This window comes from Polypterus senegalus, chromosome 8 (genome assembly GCF_016835505.1).
Source record: "Polypterus senegalus isolate Bchr_013 chromosome 8, ASM1683550v1, whole genome shotgun sequence".
NCBI lineage: Eukaryota > Metazoa > Chordata > Cladistia > Polypteriformes > Polypteridae > Polypterus > Polypterus senegalus.
Window position 1 is genome coordinate 109951182 of NC_053161.1, and position 23050 is coordinate 109974231.

The window sequence follows — 23050 nt, forward strand, 5'->3', positions numbered from 1 at the left end:
TGGATCTGGAAGAAATAATGGGCAAATGAAAAACAGAAGAAGGGAGAAAGCAAGAAAGGAATTTGAACAAGAAAAATGGAAGGTACCTTTGAAAAAGATAGAAACCAAAATTAAAATGAATGGTGCATCAAAAAAGAAAAGAATGTGAAAGAAAGCAACATAATAGTCTTAAATTAAGGTAGTACATTATTGCATATAATAGTTTTAACTTTAATTTCCAATATTGCTTGGAGTTCTGTCTCTGAAGCCTATTGTTTTGTTGGCACTTACAATTGTGGGGATAAAAAGGACAGATCAGAAACAGCTTGCTCTCTTTCTCTCCTCCCCAGACCCCGTCCCCCTTTTTGCATTCCCAAATAAGGCTATACCACACTTTACAAAGTCCTAGTCCTCTGACATGATTACACACAGAGTACATCCTGAACAAAACAAACCCCCAATTAGCGGTGTAGAATGAATAAAGTAGAGATATCTATTAGCAATACCGTCCAAATACTATAAACCTAGAATATAATCTTGAACAGGCCTGAAAGAATAAACCCAGGGTATAATGTTAAACAGTACCCATGGAGAACTAACTAAAAAGATTACAATATGCAAGCTTTGATTACATCTTGCCTGAAGAAGGGGCCTGAGTTGCCTCGAAAGCTTGCATATTGTAATTTGTTTAGTTAGCCAATAAAAGGTGTCATTTTGCTTGGCTTTTCTCTACCCTCAAGAGGAGATAGGGAGAGGCGCACGAGCAAGGGAGATAAGGAGAGAGAGAGAGAGAAAGGCGCGCGAGCGAGCAAGAGAGATAAGGAGAGGGAGACGCACACGAGAGAAAAGAACCATCAGCTCAGTTATGATCACATGACGCTCAGCAAACAAAGTGTATCCACACTTATTAAGCAGTGTTATTTGTTAGGAAAATTGATTTTTATGTTGATATTTTTGGGGGTGCGAAACGGATTAACTGGATTTCCATTATTTTCAATGGGGAAGTTTTGTTCTAGATACAAGAAATTCGCTATACAAGCTCAGTGCTGGAACAAATTAAACTCCACTATATATATATATATAGTAGCAGAAGGGGGCATGCCACTACTTAACTTTCAATTCTATTCATGGGCGGCAAATACAAAGGCCAAAGACCTGGACATCGACACAAATTGTTGAACATACACAAGCCTGGTCTACAACTTAACCTACTGCCTTCCATGTTGCCCAGTCATCACTGAAATACTAGCACCCAGCACTTTTGGGTTTTTTGACAACAAATTACTGTTGGTGCTCCCACATTTGTGTCACAATGAGCTCCTCCATGACAGAGCTAAAAGAAAGCTTCAATTTATTGCTGACTAGCAAAATACCTGCGCTTCGCAGCGGAGAAATAGTGTGTTAAAGAAGTTATGAAAAAGAAAAGTAAACATTTTAAAAATAACATAACATGATTGTCAATGTAATTGTTTTGTCACTGTTATGAGTGTTGCTGTAATATATATATATATATATAAATATATATATATATATATATATATATATATATATATATATATATATATATATATATATATATATATATACAGTATGAGGGATATCCAGAAAAAAAGGTTACAACAGCTGTTAAAAATCAAAAAATGAATATATTTCAACCAAATTTACAGGGTATGTTCCAAAGTATGTGTTTATTTCTCAACATAATCGCCATCAACTTCGATGCACTTCTTCAGCCTGGGCACCAGCTTTTTTATACCCTCGTCGAATATGCTCCACTCCACCTCCGAAAGCCACTTCTCCACTGTCTCCTTCACCTCTTCATCGTTGGAAAAACGTTTCCCACCCAAGAATTCTTTCAGTTTGGTTTCGACAAGCTGACGATGGATCTTGGTCGCGGATTCGCAACGCAAAGTGAAGAACTTGATGACGAATCTCGCATCGGCGGTAGGTGGAGCAAACGGCCTTAGCAGAGGTTGACAAATTCGCTTGCTGTAATGACATTTCACAACTAACTGACGCGGTCCCGGGCTTATTTTGACCATTAGGACCCCCCTACACGTAGGTATGCCAACCTTCGAAAAAAAAATTCCCTGCACCCTCCATGGCATTTGGCATGGTAACCTTTTTTTCTGGATATCCCTCGTATATATATACACCCACACACACACACACACATATAAACATATATACATATACATATATACATATACAGTATATACATATCTACATATACACATATATACGTATATATACACATATCTACATATACACATATATACATATATACATATATATACATATACACATCTACATATATATACACATATATATATACACACATATATACATATATATACAGATCTACATATATACACACATATATATACATATCCACATATATATACACATACAGTACATATCTACAGTACATATATATATATGTATATATATATATATATATATATATATATATATACACATACACACATATATATGTATATTGTGAATAAGGCGCTATATAAAGTGCCCGACCCGGCACAGATTCACACTGAGGCACGTGTAAATTGAACAGAAATCTTTATTTTCTCTTCACCCGTGGGCGCACGTCTTCCCCGTGTCCCACAGGCCCAACACAGTCCCAAACACTTAAACAGTTCAAACACTCTTCCCCTGTGGGATACGTCTTCCCCATGAACTCCACAGGTATACACAGTCCCAAAGCACCTTACTTTAAACACAGCAATCCTTCCACTGGCACCACCACTCCTCTCAGGCAACCCCGTCCTCTTCCTCCCGATTCTGGCCCAGAGTGGTGGTTGCTGGCTCCTTTTATGGCCCGCCCTGGAGTGCTCCTGTTGCTTGTTCACCTGTTCCCAATTGCACTCCCGCGTGGGGCCGATGATTAAACCAGCTGGGCTTAACTATCTCTGCCTCGCCCCCTGGCGGCCATCCCGGGTCCCCACAGGGTTGGGGAGAACTCAATTTCCCATAAAGCCCTGCGGTAAACTGAGGCATCATCAACCAGGGAGGCTGCCACCAAGCGTCCCGGGTGAGGTACTGAGAAGTCCATGGCTGCTCCCCCGGACCATATACAGCAGGATTGTCCCGACCGGGCATGGGACCGGGCTGTCCATTACAATATATACATATTTACATATATATATACTGTATATAGCAAAATCCCAGCGCAGCACAAGTACTGCTTTTAAATTTTTATTAAGAAGAAAAGAAAACCTTTTTAAACTGAGGGAAAATATACCAATAACTATCTGTTAAGGATCTCTTTGTATACCACGTTGTCAGTTCAGCACTCCGGTTGTAATATGACCAAGCTGTGCTAGCTTACTGTTGAGAATGCAACGTATAGTTGTCCAGGAGAAAAGCAATGTTGCCTCAAGTCAATGGCAACCTTTTGTAGTGTCTGTCCCTGAGACTTATTAATTGTCATCACGAAGCACAGCCTTACTGGAAATTGGAGGCATTTGAATTGAAATGGAAGATCAGAGGGTAGAACGGTGATGCAAAGAATACATTCAGAGTGTGGCGCTCTGCTGTTGTTTTGTGTAGCTGCCTTCACACAGCTTCTCCGCTGCTTTGTAAACGAACGCCATATAAGGCCGTCCTTTCTCCTTGCCTCGTGGTTCTGTACTGTTTCATTGTTCATTTATTATGATTGTTATAGTTATTGTGTAGCTATTTGAGACTTACTTTACTGTTCAGGTACCCATTTCCTTTTTTTAATCCGCGGCTTCTACGCTATTTTTTGTTTGCTTATTACAATTATAGATATTTATTGATTTCCCTCTTTAGCTGACTGCTTGCTCATATACTGTAAGGCTCTCCGCTGGTTTTTTTTGAAGCAGCCTTTACACAGCTCCTCCGCTGTTTTATAAACAAACGACATATAAGGCCATCCTTTTTCCTTGCTTCGCCAAGGAAGCTGCCTTTTTATTTAATCCACCGGTTCTCTGCTGTTTTATTGTTCGTTTATTACGATTGTTATAATTCTCTTTGTATAGCACGTTGTCAGTTCAGCACTCCGGTCAGAACCCGCTGACCATGAGCTCCAAGTCTCCCACCACTGATGTTGGGATTTCATAGATAAGAAAGGGTCATCCTAGGATGATTCCATTCTGATAGATCAAGGCCATAAATTTTCTTGGGAGACATGATCTGCCAACAGCTCTCAACCTGCCCTAAACCAGTTTTTACAACCAGAACAGGTTGTTCTGATTGAATCAGATTGCAGTTGAACACCTTCCCAAGGATCTTTACTGTTTTTTTTTTGTGACAGATGGTATCTACTATACTCCATCCTAAAACAGAAAGCATTCGTGACCATGCTCCCTTGAGAGTCAGGACAAGGACTTGGATGGATGAAACTCAGATGTGAGCTTCTCCAGTCCTTGCAAAAATGACCTAGCTCCTGGCACTGATTTTGTAGTTACTGTGATGCCATCCATGAAGGCTCTGATTGGGCATTGTCTTTTTCCAGACTTGCTAATAGTGCCTGGACACTCTGGCTCTGCTGACTTCACCACCATGGTTATTGTGAGAGGACGGTGTTACAGAAATGGTACAAGCAATTGTTATTCCACTTCAAGTTGGTGCCAATCAGATAACACTGATCCAGTTAAGAACCTAAAACTGAACTTGCTGTAGTAGTCCTGCATGAGGTCTTTCACCTTCTGGGGCACATAATATGTCTTTAGTGCTACTTCTACCAGCTTGTGAGATATTGAGTACAGCACAGTCAGATCACCTCTGACCTCTCTTGCTTCCCTAATCAACAACAACAACAACAACATTTATTTATATAGCACATTTTCATACAAACAGTAGCTCAAAGTGCTTTACATATTAAAGAAAAGAAAAATGAAAGACACAATTATAAAACAAAATAAATCAACATTAATTAACATCGAATAAGAGTAAGGTTCAATGGCCAGGGGGGACAGAAAAAACAAAAACTCCAGACGGCTGGAGAAAAATAAAATCTGTAGGGATTCCAGACCATGAGACCGCCCAGTCCCCTCTGGGCATTCTACCTAACATAAATGAAGCAGTCCTCTTTGGATTTAGGGTTCTCACGGAAGGGCTTGATGATGATGATGGTCACGTAGACTTCTGCCTTTTAATCCGTCCATCATTGTTGGAGCATCATGAAGCTTTGAGTGCGCCACCACCACAAAGAAACCGGAAAAAGAAACAGAAAAGAGAGCAGGGGTCAGTACGGATTTTAGAGCCACCATGAATAGTTATTATGAGGAAACTGAACATATAGAGTATCAGGATTAAGTTAAATTAAGATTAAAATGGTTATAAAAAGGCCATGTTAAAGTAATATGTTTTCAGCATTTTTTTTAAAGTGCTCTACTGTATCATCCTGGCGAATTCCTATTGGCAGGCTATTCCAGATTTTAGGTGCATAGCAGCAGAAGGCCGCCTCACCACTTCTTTTAAGTTTTGTTCTTGGAATTCTAAGGAGACACTCATTTGAGAATCCAAGGTTACGATTTGGAATATAAGGTGTCAGACATTCCGATATATAAGATGGGGCGAGATTATTTAAGGCTTTATAAACCATAAGCAGAATTTTAAAGTCAATCCTGAATGACACAGGTAACCAGTGTAGTGACATTAAAACTGGAGAAATGTGTTCGGATTTTCTTTTCCTAGATAGGATTCTAGCAGCTGCTTCTGCACTAGTTGCAAAAGATTTGTGTCTTTTTTGGGTAGTCCTGAGAGGAGTGCATTACAGTAATCTAGTCGACTGAAAACAAACGCGTGAACTAATTTCTCAGCATCTTTCAGTGATATAATCGGTCTAACTTTACTTATGTTTCTTAAGTGAAAAAATGCTGTCCTAATGATCTGATTAATACGTGATTTAAAATTCAGATTACAGTCAACAATCACCCCTAAGCTTTTTACCTCCATCTTGACTTTTAATCCTAATGTATCCAGTTTATTTCTAATAGCCTCATAATCAACTGGTTAATGCTGCCTGTCTGCTCTAGACAACCAGTAACACCTTGTACTACTCCATCAACACAGCTGTTCCTCAGTGTTATGAAGTGAAATTTTGCAAACAAGTTGATAAATATTTTGTATGTATTTATTTGTAACTTAGACAAAGCAATGTAATATTAGTGTTATATTATTGATAATAACAGCAATGGTTTGATGGTTAAGAGCCCCTTCTCCCCTTTTAGGAATAGGTTTGGCCAATATTTCTCTGCTGAAGTCTCTCAGTCAACCCCCTGAGGAAAGCCAGGCTGCCTAACTTCCAAGCTTTACCTTAACACATGGAGGGCAGGTATGAAGGTATTTTGTCCCCACCCATTTGTCTGAAGTATGGCTATTTGGAATTGGTTTGTATCAGAAACCTTTAAGTACCATGATGCCCTATTGGCTGTAGAGGTTGTATGGAAAATCTGTAAATTTTCTTGCTTTAAACCACCCTCTCTTTCTGACCAAGTGATGCAAGACCATCTCACATCATGAACTGAAAAGGACAACAAAATGAAGAGCACAGCTCAGCAGCCATATTGAGACAGTCATGTGGCCTGTTCTGAAGAAAGCTAACCACAAATGATGCCTTAACTAGAGACATTATAAGTAACTAATAAGTCTGTGTGCCACCTGAAACTACACATCACCATTTATCAGGTTGTGTGGTTGCCAATATCCAAATGTACTTTGCATCGTGTTATTATTTATGAATATTATCAATAACTAGACATTAAGCGCGTTAAAATAACGGGCGCTAGAACAGTAGTGCATAAACATTTGTATGAACAGTCTATATTAAATGGCAAGGGACCTTGAATGTGGCTGTAATATGTGTCACTGTATTGTGTGCCTTTAATTTTCTCTCTCAGTAATACTGGTTTGTATTTCCGTGAAATACCTGTAATTTTGTCTGACAGTAATACAGTGGAACCTCGGTTCACGACCATAATCCGTTCCAGACCGTATGAACTGTATGTAAATATATATTTTTTTAAGTTTTTAAGCACAAATATAGTTAACTATACCATAGAAAGCACAGCGTAATAGTAAACTAAATGTAAAAACATTGACTAACACTAAGAAAACCTTGAACAACAAAGAAAACTAACACTGCAAGAATTTGGCTATAGCCTTATGACCCGCTCGCTAAAAACTCTTTTTTTAATGAGTTTTAAGCACAGGGGAAAAAATGAACATTTCAAAAATCTGTAATTTAATAAACAACCAAGAAAAGTAACATTGCAACAATGCACGCACGTGCCTGTGTGTGTGTCTTTCTCTTGCGCGCCTTTGTGTGTGTCTCTCTGTCTGTCTGTCTGTCGCGCGTGCCTGTTTGTCTCATGCGTGCGTGTGTGTGACTCGTGTGTGTGTGTATATATGTGTGTGTGTGTGTGTGACTCGCGCACGCCTGTATGTGTATCTCTCTGCACAGGAAATGCACAGGAAGAGACTGAACACGTGCTGTGTGGCCCCGCGCATGCGCACTTCACCAGAAGACACACACACACAGACACTGGACGCACACAAGGGTTTTATTAAAGAGGATGATACATTATTTAAAGTGTAACTTAACTCCTGCTTGTCTTTTACTACACGGAATTGCCTGAGGTTATAGATGTAGAAGGGAAGGTGGGGAGACGTTATTTGGTACAATACCTTATAAACAGTGGTAAGTCTGTGAGATCTGAGGCATTCTGACAAAGTCTACATATTAATAATACAAAAGGGGAAAGTAGAGTAATATATTATTACTCTACCAAGACAAAACACTCAGTAAGAAGTCAGAAATGCTGTCTGAATCTTCAAGACTGATCAATATTTCTTCTGGAATAGAAATGGGTGGGAGGTAAGAAAAACTGGGCCGGTCCCTTTTAGCAATGCTTCTAATTTGAAAGTAGTGGAGAAATTGTGTTGATGGGATTATAACTCAAATTATTTACAAAACCAGGCATTTTCTGAACATTACATACTTTGTAGGTTTGAGAAGGTAGAAAAAGGTGATTGTCATGTAGAAGTGAATCAGATAAGAGTTTCTCTGCCTTGAAATGCTTCCTGCATTGGTTCCATATAGTGAGTGATTAATGTACAATTGGATTAAAGGTAAATTGATGATAATTTGTACTTACTGGGGTACAAAGCAGGACATATAAAGAAGTACAGCAAGATTTTATTTCTATTGCAGACCAGGCTTGTGTATGTTCAGCAATTTGTGTCAATTACCAGGTCTTTATAGCTTAAATATTTGCCGCCTAGTAATAAAATTGAAGGTTAGGTAGTGCCATGCCCCCTTTTTCTTTAGGTCGTTGTAGAGTTGTCCGTTGGATGCGTGAATGTTTTGAATTCCAAATAAATAATTTCTTAAAGAACGCTTTGTTATTGTATAAGGGGATGCTCGGGAAGGATGTTCATTCTGACAATATTGTTTCTCCCTGCTAACGTGAGATGGAGGTTAGACAATCTGTTCACATCTTGTTACATTTTTTCAATGCTGATAGAACAAAATTTTTGAAAAAGATCTTTATATTTACTTGTGATTTTACCCTTAAGTATTTAAACTTATCTGCTAAAATAAATGGCTAGGTGTCCAATATAATATTGTATGCTAGAGAGTTCATTGGGAAAAGCACACTTTTATTCAAATTAACTTTGAGTCCAGATATCTTTTAAAAATCTACTAGTACATTAAGGATTACTGGAATGGAATTTTGTGGATCTGATATATACAGTACAAATATTATCTGCATAAAGTGAAATTTTCTGTTCATGTGCTTCTCTGATAGTCCCCTTTACCTCTGATACATTTTGAAAGTGAAAGGCCAATGGCTCAATGACATTAGCAAAAAGTAATGATGATAGGAAGAATCCTTACCAAGTCCCATGCTCTAGTCTGAAGTAGTTTGAAACAATGTTGTTAATACAAACAGAGGCTTCTAGACTTGCATAAAGTAGTTTGATCCATACTCATATATTTGGGCTAAACCTAAATTTGTGCAATGTGGTGAATAGGTAGACCTGTTCAACCATATCAGATGCTTTTTCTGCATCCAAAGATAATAAGATTTCTGATGTGTTAGCAGTGGATGTGAGACTCTGCCAGGGCTATGGTTTGTCTCCTATCCTGTGATTTTTATTGACATAATATTCATGGACATAAAGAGGTCCAGTTGGATGGCCTTAGAATCATAACATTGTCACTGCTTTTTGTAGATAATATGGTGCTGTTGGCTGAAACGGTCTGTGAGCTCCAGCATGCATTGGAATGGTTTGTGACTGAGTGTGAAGCAATAGGGATGAGGATCACATCCAAATCTGAGGCCATGGTCCTCAGTAGGAAACAGGTAGATTGTTCTCTTGTAGTGGTAGGTGAGTTACTGCCTTAAGTGGGGAGGCTTAAGTACCTTGGGGTTTTGTTCACGAGTAAAGGGAAAAGGGATGGTGAGATCAACAAATGGACAGGGGCAGCGAGTGCAGTTATGTGGTCACCATATCAATCTGTAATGGTGAAGAAGGAGCTGAGTCAGAAGGTGACACTCTCAATTTATAAGTTGATCTACGTTTCTATTCTCACCCATGGTCATGATCTTTAGGTAATGACTGATATAATGAGATTGTAGGTGCAAGCGGCCAAAATGACCTTTCTCTGCATCAAGAGGAGCCAACTGAGGTGATACAGGCATCTAATACGGATACCTCCTGGATGCCTCCCCATGGAAGTTTTACAGGCACGGCCAGCTGGGAGACCCTGGGGAAGACCCAAGGCTCACTGGGAGGTTTTTATCTCCTGGATTGCCTGGGAACACCTTGGAATCACCCAGTATGAGTTCACATGTTGGCTTGGGAAAAGAACACATGGGCCTCACTGCTAAGACTGTTGCCCCTGCGACCTGATCTCAAATAAGCAGTGGAAAATTAACAAATGAATGAATGAATGAATGAATGAATTGCTTTGACTCCTTAATGTGTTTTTTGTGGAGCACTAAGTGCAGTTCTGGTCACCAAGCTACAGAAAGAAGAATGAGATTTAGAAGCTTCACAGACAAGTGTGCCAAAGTGCATTTTTGAACTAAAGTTAATATCTTTAGTTGACAAATGATTAGCGTGGTGTTTAAGTCTTGCTCAATCTTTCTTTAATAACTGATTCCATTAATTTATCTGTGATACACCTTAATCATGTTAGTCTATGATTGCAGTACTAGGTTTTGCACAATCACATTCCATTCTTTATCAATTTTCCAGTATCCATTGATCTTTGCAAAATACACATTAATAATGTGTATATGTAGCTACCAACAAACCTTAGGCACTCTAATGTAAATGTTATCCTGTCCTGTCAGTTTATTTGATTTCAGCCTTCTAGTTTCATTTCTCTCTTCTATCTCTCTCTTCTGACTATAGTTCCTGTAGCTGTTAGTTGTTTATTGACTTCTTCATACATGAAAACTTAAAATATGATTATTTAGAGCTTAACTCAATTTCTTTATTTCAGTGTCAGTTTATTTAATTTTGTCATTACTGTTCCTAATAAACCTCAACCCACCAGGCCTATCTTTTACTAAAAATTGATACAATCTGTTTACGTCAGGTTTTACATTTTCTGCAGTATACTTCTTAAAATGTCTTTTAACTTCCCTAATGTCCTTTTCAACCATTGCCCATAGAACACATACTTGATATACAGTTGCTTTTTCTTAGCTTCTTATTTATTCACGGTGGATATTTAGAAGAACTTGTCCTGTCTTTTATGCACTATACTGTACTATTAAATGCATTCCACTGCTTCTCAGACTTTGCTTCATTTGCAAAAAATTTGTTTCCCTCCATGCATATTTAACAGTCTTATTTTTTGTATATGTACTCAGCCAATACAATGTATAACTTACTATATAGTATTATCAGTAGATCCTTATGGTTCAATTGCCTGTACCCTTTGAATTTAGAAAAATACCTTTGCATTCAAAAGTTTGGAATTTCCCAGAAACATTAATGCATTTGATATAAATTTATAATTTTTATCAAGGTATTGTTAAAAAATAAAGTCAAGTATAGTCAAGACATTACTCATGTTGCAAAATCCTAGTACTGATTAAAATGCCCCTTTCATAATTTATTATTCACATATGACTGCAAAGCCCCATTTTCAGGAGCCATTACTCCAGTGTCCTCTCTCTAAACTCTCAGTTCATCCTTAATTAATCATGTTTAAACATTCATTGATTATTAGAGAAACCGTTTTTATTGTGTTAGCACAGCTGTAATTCTCCTCAATAAAGCAAGTAAATTATTTCTCCTTGGGTTGCAAGATACTGGCATTCTTGAAGTTTTTTCCAAGAAAAACATTGGTTGATTGTTGTTTTGTGTAATGAAGGTTATTACATGGAACAGATTGCCAAGAAAATTTAAATTTCAAAGGTGTCTACTACTGTCTGGAGAGAAAAAGGCAAACTGGATCTAACCAGGAAAAGGAACGTGAAGACCCAGATGGACAACTGCACAAAAGGAGAAGTACACCAGAGTACATAGTTTGAGAGACAAATGCCTTAGAGGTCCTCAGTTAGCCGCTTCTTCAGATCGTACCCCCCACTAAATATCTGTATTGTCTGCACTGAAAAGTACTCTCTAGGATGTTGGCCTTGTCAATAGAATATAAAAAGAAAAAGTGAAAAGTCAAGCAAAATGACACCTTTTATTGAGTACAATATGCAAGCTTTTGAAACAACTCAGGTCCCTTCTTCAGGCAAGTTGTAATCTCTTGTATGTCTGTAGTACTAGTCTGTTGTACCGTGAATTATGAATGTAGTAAAAAGTCAAGCAAAATGACACTTTTTATTGGCTAACTACAAAGTTTACAATATTTTGCCTGAAGAAGGGCCCTGAGTTGCCTTGAAAGCTTGCATATTATAATCTTTTTAGTTAGCCAATAAAAGGTGTCATTTTGCTTGACTTTTCACTACATTCATAATGGCTAACACGGTACAACACCCTAGTACAAAAGAAAAAGTAAAATTTCGGAAAAAGTACGGAATGACCCTAAAATCCATCCTGCAATGTCCAATGTATTCTGTTTTACCTTTTATTTTTACTTCTTTGCCAGTTAAAATAGTCTCAAAAGGAGAGAGGAAAACCTTAAAAAAATCTGGACCATAGAAGAAAAACAATGTTCCGTTAATATTTAAAGATTTATTTAAAGATTTATTCAAAAACTTTTCAAAAGAATTATACAAATAGAGCACAGGCAATGCTGATATATAACAAAATCCAAAGACAGTATCTTATAGCAAAAGCCGGAAGTTGATAACCAGGGAATTCAAACAGAAATGCAAAATCATAAGTCAAGTAACATTGCATGGACTGGTCCTTCTTAAATAGCAGCAGTGTTGTTCTCTAGCTGTGGCATCAGATGGCCCCTTACATACTGGGCTCTATGTAGAGGACACCATACATGTGTTTTAAAAGATTAAGCACAACAAAACTAATTAATTGTTGTTTTAATATTTAAAACTTCCTTATTTCTGACACATTTGAACAAGGAATTGCACTGATATTAGATTATATTAAGGGCCGGAAAGATTATATTAAATGTATTCAGCATATATTAAGTTGGACAGATGTCATAATGTAAACACACATGAAATAAAATCACTTTTTAAATCAATTCTTTTAAAGTTGGAGCAGCAATTGATGTAGTATTAATGGTGGGTTTGAAGCAAGAACTCAAGAACTTGGAAGGGCAGGTCCAGCAGCTCCTTGAACAACAGCCCAAACTCAGGGAACAAAAAGGTCACCTGCAGGGAGTCAACCCTGTTACATTTACTCTGAAGTGTGCCTCTTGGATTTTGGGCTGAGTCAGCTTTATCCCCTGTACATATTCATCATGGAGTCAGGGAGCAACAAACAGCTCAAGTGGAAGACCAAGCCTAGGTGACCCCTTCTAAGCCTTCCCAGGCTGACTTAGCAACAGGCAACTGCTTTCAGTCTCTCCACTCCCCCGATTTGCCCACAGCTTGCGAGATGTTCTTATAATTAGAGACTCAACTGTTCACAACCTAAACTTTTGACCATCCAGCCACTGCACATTTGTGTCCAGTTTCCTTGCTGAGCATGTTTTAGATTTTAAAAGTATTTTTGGCACAATTTTGCTACATTCTGGAGGAAATTAGATTTACTACTGTCAGCCAGAGGAGTTGAAAATGGATTTCTCACCATTTGTTCAAGCCATCAAAGAGAAGACCACTGCTGCAAAGATTCTCATTTCTGTATAATTGCCGAAGTTGACAAAATTGGGTTAATCCTACAAAATACTCATAGCCTTAAACAACTGGCAACAGACAAGACAGTGGCTTAGTGGACAACTGGGAACTCTTCCAGGAAACACCACACTTCTCCCTCAGATTGGACAGCCTACACCCTAGTAGATTTGGCTCTAATACTGAAGAGACCTCATTCATGTCTTTCTTATTTTATTTATAATAGCAATCATAGATTATATTGAAATATGATACATATATAGATCATTTTAAACCATTTGAATTATCATCCTAACATTAATAACTCTCTGTACCCCATGACACCAACTGTCCTCCTGCCTTCTGCCATCCATGGCCCATTCCTGTAGTGTGTCAGTTCTATGCCCCTTCTGACCTGGCAAACCCCTTCCAGGAAGACAGTTTATAGTATCTAACAACAGGTTATTCTGATCAAATTCATCTATAGAATATGATATAGCTACTAACCATCATGCTTTATAACAGAATACTACTATGCACATATATTATGTTCTATATACTATAATCTTTTTTACTACTCATGGACTTGAAGAAAACACAGAGTATCCGTCCTGCCATTCTCCCATTTTCTAGCCCCCTTTAGCCAGTGCATTGTTGTCAGCTGGGTGGAAGATCTAATGTACCATAAAGACATTTTGCATTGAAGTGAAAAGTACAAATTAATGCATGGAGTGTAATACGAGGGACGCTCAGTTTCTGCACTTTTATATTTTCATTTAAAATGGTGGTGAAGGTGGGAGGAGTAGTAATTGGGCATTAAAAAGTTAGTATGATGCTGGGAAAATTGCATTGCAAACGAAGGTGACTATGTAGAAAAGTGATGAAATTTGTTTTTGAAAAACTTAAATAGAGTTTTAAAAAAAGTGTGGAAACATTTTGCACATCCCTTTATGAAGGCATCTGGAATCTTCTCAAAATAAACATGTTCCTCATCATCTAGTTATTAATATACACTGTATGTCAATAGGCAGCAATGCCAACTGTTGCTTCTGAAGTGGATGTTGGACGCTAATGTCTCAATTACAAATTTATCCACCTGATTTGGATTAAAATACATCACCAAACTTAATAAATGTAAAACTTAATCCAACAGCGCATATAGTTTTTCAAAGTGTAATTGGTTAGAATTTGGGAGAAAACTTAGCATATGCAACATCTTAAGTCTTTAACTTGCCATGGTCAATTTTGCACATGAAACAAGCATTCTTCATGTAGCTTATATCTGCTCGGATACTGTGTTGGTGCTCTTTCTCAACTCTTAGAATTTCCAGATACAATTGGTTATTGATAAATCAGTGGTGACAATTTTTTCTGATAATGATTTGTTACTTCATACCATTGGTAGCATTATTCAGTTCATTATTTTATGTAACACATGCCATGTTTAGGTATTGTAGTTAACTAAGTATTTTTTTATTAAAATAAAAAATTAAATATTATAAAAAGAGTTACAGTTTTACTTGCAATTTATTTATTAATGAATTTATATATGCCTTCAAACAAAAGGTGTAAAGAGCTAAGCACAAATAAAAGCAAAATATATGAATTGTTATGAATTACAATCTGAAATAAAAAGCTAATCAAAATTGGTAAGATCAAAGAGCATTACAAATTAGTTTTTAAAAGGCATGTTGAATTTGGTAACTGGATATTATGCTGATTTTTATTTTAGCTTTTTTTGTAACAATGTTGAAAGGAAATCATTCCAGGATAAATAACATTTCTGATCATTGCCTGATGATTTCAAATGACCTTTTCAGATATCCATCTCTATTCTGTGCCCAGGATCTCTGACTCAAGTGCACCTCCTATATCCATTCAATCATATCTTTATGCCCACCTTTTATACACAGCTACACCCTAGCAACTTTTTTCCCAACCACTCTACCCCCAACAAATCTTTATTTCTTTACTGCTTCTTCTCTGGAGAATCTAAAGAGACTCTCATTTTTGAACCTTTCTGTTATTTCTTTTTGGTCAAGTCTTCTGACCACATTTTCCCCTGCTTATCCTTGCTGCTAAAGTATTCAATGGCAATTGTTTGATTTATTTTTCCATGACCTAGTTTATTTTGTAATAGCAATTTTTAAATATCTATTAATATTTTAATCATACAGATGTAGATCTCAGAACTGCTTATTCCAATCTAAGGTTTTCAACAAGCCAGACATTATCTGAGCAGCACTAGATGCACGGCAGGAAACAATCCTTGGCAGGGCACTTATCCATTACAGGTTACACACATGCACACACCTTACCTCACACTTAGACACATTGAACCTAGGATACTTGTTAGCCATAGAAATTTTTTATAGCTGAAAGAGGCATCCTCTTAAGGATCTCCCTCAAAGGAAACTCGAAGATTGTGGCTGAGTTTTTTTTCTCTGGTATAAATAGCATTTTGAATCAGTAAGGAAATTGTCCACCTTAAACCTCCACCTGTGTTATTCTGTGCAATAGGAATGTAATGATGACAACTGATTCCAAATTGAAAAGTTACCTAAACAATGTTGTACTTCAGTTCAAACAATGGATGTTCCAGTATATGGTGCAACAATTAGAAATCAGTTTATTGTTGAAGCAGTGGTAGGTTGATATTGAATGTGATATAGTAGAAACAGAAAACAGTGCACCAAGAGAGAAGTCTATGAAAGTAATACGCAATGAAATCTATTCAGATGCCCTGTCAAATCAATGCCAGCATGACATTTTTACAAATATAAATGACTCACTGGTTTACACAAATAAAAGATTTGGATGTACAAGAAAAATGGGAAGAACCAGGCCCTCAGATGGTCATCAATTCAGACGACGTCCACCTTATTATAGCTACTGTCACTTATGTGCATCTGTGGATCACTCTGCAGGCTCAGCTGAGGGATGTACTACCACCCCAAGTTGACAGGGGGCACTGGCGCTAAGTTTGTCCTCTTCTGTTTCCTCTGAAGTATTGAGGAGATGCCAGTGAGAGCAACTGACTCTGCCAATAATTAAGTCCTGTAAACCTGTTGGATTTTTTTCACATTGTACAAGTGTAATATTAATCTAAATATAAACATGTTGAATGAAAAAAGGGTCTGGGTGGTCTTTTGGTCTTGGGAGGTTTATTTTCCCTACCATCTAGCTAGGCTCACTGCCCCAATCCATCTGTCGATTTCACCATCCATTTTCCTCATATTTATGAACCAGACCCTGAGGCACTTCAACTCATGTAACTCACCTCCCACTCAGAGATGACAGTTCATCTTTTTACTGATGAGGACCATGGCCTCAGATTGGGAGTTGCTGATCCTCATCCATGTTCCAATGCGTGCTGGAGTTCATAGCCCAGTTAAGCCAATAGCACCACGTCATCTGCAAAGAGCACTGATGGGGACACAATTTTAAGGACACCCAAATGAACATCCCCCCACTTCCAGAGTGCACCTTGATAGGCTGTCTAAGAAAATCACAAACAGGATAGCAAACAAAGCACAGCCCTTGTGGACTCCCACATCCACTGGAAAAGATGCTGATGATTTTCCAAGTATGCGGACACAGCTCTCATTCTGATCATACAGTGGGGCCCTAGAACCCCAAACTCTACCAGCAACCCCCACAGAGTCACTACAAGAACTTCTTATGCCTTCTTTACATTCACAAAACACATGCAGACTGATTGGCCGTACTAGCACCTCTTATTGAAAGTCTGTTGGTTAATGGGACAAAAGTCCATTGTGAAATAGATATTGATTATGGAGCGAATATAATAAACTTACTGCGGTGGGTTGGCACCCTGCCCAGGATTGGTTCCTGCCTTGTGCCCTGTGTTGGCTGGGATTGGCTCCAGCAGACCCCCGTGACCCTATTCGGATTCAGCGGGTTAGGAAATGGATGGATGGATATAATAAACTTATAATAAAACATATTATTATATATTGTGAAGTAAAGCAATAGTGTCCAGATCTCGTTGTTTATTGTAGACATTGTCACACATGTGTGCACAGGAGTCCGCTTAAAGACTTGGGTGATGGTAATTCTCTGCCAAGACAGGAGAGGGCCCTGTGTAATAACACTCTTAATTTTCCTTGCACTACAGAAAGGAAGATTGCTGGCTTTCCACCTCTGATGTCATTTTGCAGTGTCTGCCCACCTGGAACTGTCTCACTCTCCCAGAATACCTGATAACTGGAAGAGCCACCATCTTGGGCAGTCAGCCTAAACAGACGAAAGTCTTCGGAAGACTCATTTTGTGTTTTTAGACACTTTTTTTTCATTTCATTTTTTTTAATTATATGGGATTGGCCACTAGCTGCTCCAAAACTTTGCTCCAAAACATTGTCTCTCTCCACATTACAATATGTACTGAATAAAATCTGAATACTTCAGGCTCTGCTAAAGTGAAAGTAGACACCATCATGTGGCTGACAACATATCTATAGTTCTGGTAGAAGGAAATACATTAAATTAACTAGGCTGAGAATGGATGAAAGAACTTATATGGTTGGTTTCCTTAAATTAAGAGATTCATGGGAATAACAGTAAATATGTTCACTAAACATAATGAAGCATTTAAAATAGAGACTGGTAGATTAAACAAATCTCATGTTAAAATCTATGTAGGTGAGAATTCAGTGCCAAGAATTAAATACAGTTCCTTATGTAATGAGAGATAAAGTAAAAGGAAAGTAGGACTGACATTTGAATCAGATCAGAAAATTCTTGAAACTGTAAAAAGTACTAAATTGGATACTTGAGTAGTACAGAATTAAGTTCTATTAATTATTCATCTCTTATTACTAGATTTAAGTGTTTGTTCACAAAGTTTGTCAGTCTGACAAAAGTTGGATATGAGTAAAAGGTATGATTAGATTACCTTAGATAAGGAGACTAAACTGTATGTGAATGTAAATATTTATAAACGACTGTGTACTTATAATATCTTACCCTTTGGAATATGAGGGAACTATTGAAAGAATTTTTGCAAGATATTTCCTTCACAGCATTTTTCCTTGATACAACAACAACAACAACAACAACATTTATTTATATAGCACATTTTCATACAAACAGTAGCTCAAAGTGCTTTACATAATAAAGAATAGAAAAATAAAAGACACAATAAGAAAACAAAATAAATCAACATTAATTAACATCGAATAAGAGTAAGGTTCAATGGCCAGGGGGGACAGAAAAAACAAAAAAACTCCAGACGGCTGGAGAAAAAATAAATGACATCTTTATTCAAAGGCTGACTTTGAGCTTGGGTTATCTTTGAGAGACATCCCGCCATTGCAGAATTTTGAAGCTCATCTCTTGTGGCATATGAAGTAGAATGGTAGACATTGACAAGGCTAGGATGGATCTCTAAAGATACTTTGTTTATTAGTGGTAGAATTTCTGTAATGGCACAAAACTTGATTTTAAGGTTCAGACTGAACGCTTATTGATCATCCCTCATATACAGTGGAACCTCGGGTCACGACCATAATTCGTTCCAAAACTCTGGTCGCAACCCAATTTGGTCATGACCTGAAGTAATTTCCCCCATAGGATTGTATTTAAATACAATTAATCCGGTCCGGACTGTACAAGCTTTATGTAAATATATATTTTTTTAAAGATTTTTAAGCACAAAAATAGTTAATGATACCATAGAATGCACAGTGTAATAGTAAACTAAATGTAAAAACATTGAATAACACTTGGAATACCTTGAACAGAGAAAACTAACATTGCAAGAATTCACGCCATAGCTTTACGAACTGCTCTCTGTAAACACATTTTTTAATGAGTTTTAAGCACAGGGGGAAAAAAAAACATTTGAAAAATCCATAATTTATACAAAAACTAACTATAAACAACCAAGAAAACTAACCTTGCATGAGTCGAGTTCTGGCATGAAGGAAGTGAGGAGGAACTGGGTGGAAAGGAGATTACAATTTTAAGGTAAAGTCTGTGACGATGCAGGTTCGCTGCATGCTCCCATCTCCCAGGAGCCCTTAAACCCATCACCGTCGGTAATGTTACTGATGAGCGTGACAGTGAGGCACTACAATGGAGCAATCAGATGGTGTAAAAAGTGCCAAGTGCTTTTACTAAAATCAACAAACCAACAATGAAAAACAAAGCCCAAATTAAATAAAGTGCAGTGCTTTCAGAATCTATACTAATAAAAGGCAATGCCCTCACTCACTGACTGACTGACTGACTGACTGACTGACTGACTCACTCACTCAGTCACTCACTCACTCACTCACTGACTCATCACTAATTCTCCAACTTCCCGTGTGGGTGGAAGGCTGAAATTTGGCAGACTCATTCCTAACAGCTTACTTACAAAAGTTGGTCAGGTTTCATTTCGAAATTCTACGCGTAATGGTCATAACTGGAAGCTATTTTTCTCCATATACTGTAATGGAGTTGAGTTCGATGGCCGTGGGGGGCGGAGTTTTGTGTGACATCATCACACCTCCCACATAATCACGTGAACTGACTGTCAACACAGTACATAGAAAACAAGAAAGAGCTCCAAAAAGAGTTGAAGAAAACATGCATTATACAATTGAGAAGGCAGCGAAACAATAAGAAGCAAGCGAGTGACATATAAAACCATATTCATGAGTGCAGCTACTTCGGAAACAAAGCACGGTGTAAACATAAAGTTTAAATTAAGATCATAGACAGGCTGCCGCTGCCGTTTGTCATGCCCACAGCTAATGCGGGATACAAGTTTAATGAGAGGACGCAGGATATAAACGAGAGTTTTGATCACTTTGTAACTAAGTTCACATTGATGGTGAAGGGCTGTGCTTATGCAAATTCTGAGAGACTGTCTTTGTGGGGTGAATTGAAAGTTAAGGTGGGTGGGGGAGTCACGTCATCATCTCCCCTCCCATTCACCTCATTTCGCTCTGAGCTGAGCTCCGCAGCTAACACAGTCTTGCGGAACCAACTTTGTCAGGCTGCCACCAAATACTCACAGACACACGCTGTCTCTAGAGTTTCTCCACACTCTGAATCCTCCAGGCACTACTTACAAAAGGTTACATTGACAATCGTGTTACATTATTTTTAAAATGTTTCTTTTTCTTAGCACAAGCACAGCTGAGAAGCTTCGATGCATATGCTCTCATAACGCGTTAAAAAATAACGCATTTAATCACACTTTGCATTCCAAGCAAAGGGGAACTTCTGTCAATGCATGATTTCCTGGTACACCGATTACATTGATGCACACATCAGAGCTACAAAAATGTAACAGTCGGAAGAAAGCGCCTTGCTACGACTGATTGGAGGAAAATTTCATTTCAAAAGACTACCCGAAGGAAGCCTTGATAAAAGCGTGGTTTTGTGCACATATATATATATGTACAGTATATATATGTGGATATGTATGTATATATAATGTATATATGTGTGTATATGTATATATATGTTTATGTGTGTGTGTATATATGTATATATATATATATATATATATGACAGCAACACTCATGACAATGTCAATCATGTTACGTTATTATTAAAATGTTTCCTTTTCTTTTTCATTACTTCTTTAACACACTGCGAAGCTCGGGTATTTTGCTAGTCCTTCAATAAATAAATGATCCCATAAAAACAGAAGTGAAGTGGAGGTTAAAATCCAATAGAAAAAACTCGTACGAGATTTATTAAATACGAGATTAAAACAATGCTCAAAGGAATCTCTTTAAAAACAAGCCTGGTACATTCTTTAACTGCTTTCTCGGCCTTACTGCCTTCTTTAACTGCCTTCTCGTGCTCTGTCTCGCTCGTGTGAGACTGAACATGTGTGGAAATCATCGGCGCGTACGAACCGGAAGGGAAACTGGCTTGTTCGTCACCCAAGTGTGTGATCGTGAACAGATGCAAAAGTTTGGTGAACTTTTTGGTCGTAACCTGATTTGTATGTGATCCGAGACATTCGTGACCTGAGGTTCAACTGTATGCTTGATTTTCTGTCATTTACTAATTGAGTCCTAGACCTAACTGATCTCTTTTCTATCAGCAAGAAACCACACCTAGAAAGAATACAAACAGAAATTCACAAGTCAAGCAAGGGTCAAAACCAGAAAAGCAGAAAGATCACTATGTGGTACCAACAACATCATGCAAAAGTTATTAGTCAAAAAACAAAGCCAAAAGACCCTCTAAAAATCTTTTTCCCAAATAACTAGTTTTGAGCATTTGATTTTAGATCTTTTCCATATTCTTAGGTGCTGTTGTTACTGTGAAGCCATCTTAAAATCATGACGTCAATTGCCGCACCACACTGTTGTTGCTAAGGAGGAAACAATGATGTGTGAGAAAATGAATGCAAAAGCGAACTGCAATGACATCCCTGTTAGAATTTAAATAAAAACTTACAAAAACAAATTCAAACACAGAATACCAAACAAAATGTGATTTTTGGCACAAGATGGCTTTAAAGTTTTATAATTTGCCTATTTGTGGAGTTCAAAAACAAAGTAGGCATCAATTCTTTAAAAAAAAAGTCAAGCCTGTACTCACATAGAATTGGAAAGTACAAAATACATCACAGCCGAGATTTATAGGTATTTCTTTTTTATTGTTGTTTATAGTTATTTTCCCTGAATGTAACTCCTGTTAGGATTGTTCATTATTAAGTAATTATGTATTACTTGACACCCATGTGCACATGGGAGACAACCTAAGGGCTTTGGTGACTGTAATTGTCCACTGAACCAGGAGTTGGCACTATATGCTAATGCCTTTTCTTCTCCTACCTTTGCAGAATGTAAGATTGACAGCCACTAAATTGCTGATGTCACTTCCAGACTCGCTGATTCCAATCACATGACTATAGAACCTGGGAACTGGCCATCTTTCCATTTCCATTTCTGTCCTGAACTTACATATGAGAAGATGTCTCTGTGCTTCTTGCACAATTTTTTGTTTCTCAAAATATTCAGTTATACGGGGTCACGGTGGTGCCTCAACCCTGTATTCTTATATGTCTCCTCTTTTACAAATTCCTTTAGCTGTACTTTTATTTCTTGGCAGGGCAACCTTTATTTCACGGCTGAAGGACAGCCATCCAACCTTTATATGTGACGATGGGGAGCTCACCTTCAGTGAATCATTGAGTTTGTCTTTCTTATTATTTGTTATATGTTATTATTATTGTAAGCATTGTTTTACTTTTGATTTCTGTTTGATTCAGTTCTTCAGTTCTGTTCTTGGATTACTGTGTTTGGCTTTTGTAATGTGACTTGTTTGCCATGGATTGCCTTTTAAGCACATCCTTTTTGACCATTTTTTTTACTTTGTGCCTCTTTTTGCTTTCCTGTAATGTGAAGCCAAGCAAATTGACACATTTTATTGGCTAACTAAAAAGATTACAATATACACGCTTTTGAGGTAACCCAGGCTTACGTGAGAAGTGATATAAGGCGCTCCATCATTTTCAGCCAAGCAATATGCTACAACCATATTTGCTCCGACCCAACAAACCGGGATAAACAACTGCAGGAGCTCAGACAAGATTTCATCAGACAAGGTTATAACCCCAAAACAACAGACACTCAAATAAGAAGAGCTACTGCCATACCCAGAGACAACCTTCTGGAATATAAAAACAAAGACGACAAGAACCGCATTTCCCTTGTTATCACCTACTGTATATCCCACATCTTGAAGCACTTCAGGCAATACTAAATAATGATGAAAGGCAGAGAGATGTATTTCTAGAACCTCCGCTTCTGGCATACAGACAACCATTAAGCCTGAAGCAGCTAATTGTCTAAAGCTCC

At 37.7% G+C, this 23050-nt stretch overlaps 1 pseudogene; it reads left to right on the forward strand.

Moving 5' to 3' along the window:
* Positions 1-1859: 1859 nt before the first annotated feature.
* LOC120534582 lies at positions 1860-16198 on the forward strand (annotated as a pseudogene).
* Positions 16199-23050: the final 6852 nt, after the last annotated feature.